Consider the following 3,832-nt stretch of genomic DNA (forward strand, 5'->3'; position numbering starts at 1 on the left):
TATTGTTTTAATTAATCTAAACTTCACTGTTCAAGCAGTAATTGAGTTTATTCCCTATAACTTGCAAAGTGTGGCCATGTTATGCCCTGTGGCTGTGTGTGGCCATCTGACCTCCACGTCTATGTTTCCCGTTGCTAGGTTGCTTTGAGCCGTGGTGGATCTCTAGGTGTGACGACATGGGGCTGGGTCTCGGAGCTCTTCTCAAATCCGGGGGCTCTCAGTCTGCTCTTCTCAATTTAGTGTTATCTTTTCTTTTAGAACAATGCCAAAGAAACATGACAGACTACTTTGCTTGTTTTTTGACATGATGCAAAAGCAATAGAGTCTTTACTTTTAAACCTTTGTTATTTTTGTTTTGATTCAATTCTGATACTGCTGAAATGTACAGATATCTATTATTTTGATGCAATAGTGGTGTTTTGCGATGTTTAACAACTTGTGTGATCCAATTATTAACCCTGCTTTGTATAGAAGAGTTTCTTCAGAATATATCAATTTATGTATCCTGATTATGGATATTATGTGGATATTTTTTTCTGTGAACGGCCCCTGCACTTTGAATCGCTTATGTCATTGTTAGCAATCACATAATATTTTTCTTTTCTCTTAGATTTAATTTGTATAATCATATAATCATTCATATATTGGTACAACAGGATTTGGTTCAGCTTCTCACTTTGTTTTTTAAATGAGAAGAAGCAGACAACAAATTATAGTGAAGGCTCCTCTCATCCCCTGTCGCATGGTGGATCACCCCCATGGAACCAGCCTAGCCAAAGACAGGTATGTGCATGATGTCATTCTTGGTAGCCTATCATCATCTTTGGCTCAGAGTGCTTCTATAGTTAAATGGATGTAGTGCAAGTTTTATTTTTATTTTCTGTTCCAGTTGTTTTCTATGCTACTTCCTTGGTATTAGTTCATCGTGCATAAGTCATCTGCAGCAAATGTTCTTCTTCCTAACCAACTGTATATGCTCTTAATTGTCCTCTAATTTCAATAACATATTGCCACTGTTCTATATATCAGGGTGACTATTCTTACATGAAGAGACTATTTCGTGATCTTTTTATCTAGGAAGGTATGAATTTAGCGTGCATGCTTATTTTTCAGGTGTTCTATACACTGTTCTTAAGGCGACGCCTAGGCGCCTTGCCCGCCTACCTTGCCTAGGCATCCATGCGGTGGTCCAACGCCTTGGCTCGTCTTACCGCTTTAAAAACCATGGTTCTATATTAGGACGTCCTGTTATTTGTATCTCATAATTGTGTTGTTACTAATGCAGGATACCGGTTCAACAACGTGTTTGACTGGACCATTCTGAAGTATCCTCAGATAGGCTCCAACCTGCGAACCAGGGTATGCAAGGGCCTTTTGTATCTGTTTGTTGTACGTTTCTGTAGTTTGTCAGACTTACCCCATCTGTTCACCATCATTTAGGTAGGTGAAAGAACCAGTGGAGTTGCTGGACCCTCAATGGATAAGATGGAGAAGGCCCCAGGTTTGCCCTACTCTTGCAAAAAAATGCGTAACAAATTTGTGGTACAAACCAGACACATATTTGAGCCCGATCTTCGTGCAGGAGAAGTGTTCGGTAGAAGGAACCCTAGCAGTCCTGTGAACCAGACCGACAGTTACGCGCAACAGCCACACGAGACCGTATCCATGTCGCTAAAGGAAATTGTAAGCTAAACTTCCCTTCACTCCGCCTCCTGTATGGTCTATGAACATTCAACGTCGTCGTGCAGTCCTCACGTATCTCATGAGCTTTAACCATGCATTACCCATTTCTCCAGATGCATAGCACTGATCGATCTGGGAAAGGACAATGGAGAGATCACTCCAAATATCTATAAATAGATCCCTGCCTTTTGGACCTCCACTTGCTGATGACATGATCAAGGACATAAAAAAATCACTGGAAATATTGTCAAAGACCCAACCAAAGAGAGGGTACAAATATAAACTCTTGGGAACTTTCTTTTAATTTTTACAATTATTATCTATGAAGTATAGTAAACTTTTATGTCCACCTTTTCTCTTGGCCTTTTTACCTTATTAAATTAAGAGTAGTCCAAGTTGATATGGTATGCTAAATATATATACCATGAAGTTAATTGAGGTCACCTGTCTTTTACTTGAGCTCTCCTGCTAGGTTCCAAACTCAGATCTCGCTTCTCGGTCAATAAACCACTATATACAGAACTTTTCTTATCAAAGGTGATCGGTCGTTAGGGAGGTGCACAAGTGCAGCCACTACTATGAGACCCTTGACGTATCGTCGCCACAACGAGGCCCTCGACGTATTGCCACTGTCGCTTTGGAGGAAGCCGAGGTAGATGCAGAGGGCGATGTCAGCGATATCATGACGCTAAATAACTACCTCAACACGCAGTACAATGATGCGGTGGCATCTGCACACTACTGCAGAACTTCACTGTCATCTTTGACATTGACAGCTCCAACCTATGGGTGCCCTCCTCCAAGTGTTATTTCTCGGTGTGCATGGTGTTCGATTATGTGGTTGAGACTATTTTACTAACTCTGCACTTCTGTTTAGCTCTGAAATGAAGAGCGCCTTTTGGGTTTTTGCTAAGAGTAATGGTTTGTGATCTCGACCCTCCTTGTGTTTTGTATTTGGAGACCAGTGGTGTATTTCTAATATATAGCAATACTCTTTCAATGCCTCACTTGTGAGTTTGAGGGTGAATTTACTTGTACTAGACAAGGTTGCACTTAAACATTCGTTTACTGTAGGTATCCTATTTATTTTAATTTGCAAATCCATTCTTTAAGAATGTAAGTTCAGTTTAACTGTATTTCATCATGGAAATGAATGTGCTAGAAAAGCTCTTATTTTGTGTTTTTTCTTATTTGTGCCATGATGCATTTTTAGTTTATTGAAGTTCTGTACTTCTGTTATTGCTAGGGAAGCATTATAATTTACATTCAATTTGCTTGTATGGTTCATTTTTTTCTTAGCTTTGTTTAAGTGGCTACAAGTTCTGTACTAATGATATTGCTAGGGAAGCCTTATAATTTTCTTTACGTTTGCTTGGATGGTTCATTTTTTTCTTAGCTTTGTTTGAGTTTTTTGCTATTAGTATGATTCGTCAAATCAAGTTTTGGATTAAATTTGTGGTTAATGAGGACTTATGCTTATTTGGCTTGATTTGTTGATGTTTCATGTGAGTCTCCATGTTATGTTTGATAAGCTTCGATAATTTGTAATGTTTTTTGGTGCATGTATTAATATTTTTTACATGGTGTTCGAATATATGTATGTGTTTGTGTTTAATCTTCATTCATGTGATATGTGATATATGAAAACCGTAGCAACGCACGGGCATCTAACTATATCGATGAAGACAGGATGGTCGGAGGCCTGCGTGCAGGGTCGGATTTGGATAGATGACCACCATGGCAATGGGATTAGGCCCCCAAATTCGATAGACCCCTTCCCCTTCCTTCCCTATATTGATATCTTTATTTTGGCCTAGTAAAAAATAACAAAAAACTAAAGCAGACCAATGTTCTATGGTTCAGTCCAAAGAAAAACAAAAGCCAAATAGCCTATACATAGTAATACAAAGAGATTATGGGAGCTCTTGATGGTTTCATCATCATGTTTGTGTATTCAAGAACGATTGGACGGTTTGGCAACTTTATATATTGAGAAAAAATATTAGATAAGGATGATATCAACACCATCATTGATGAGTTTGCATCAAGAAATGATAGAACAAGCTTTTAAGATATTGTATAAATAATCCAATATGTTTTAAATATCATATTATTTTTTGCTATGAATATATATATATATATATATTAA

This window comes from Zea mays, chromosome 6, assembly GCF_902167145.1.
Source record: "Zea mays cultivar B73 chromosome 6, Zm-B73-REFERENCE-NAM-5.0, whole genome shotgun sequence".
NCBI classification, from domain to species: Eukaryota; Viridiplantae; Streptophyta; class Magnoliopsida; order Poales; family Poaceae; genus Zea; species Zea mays.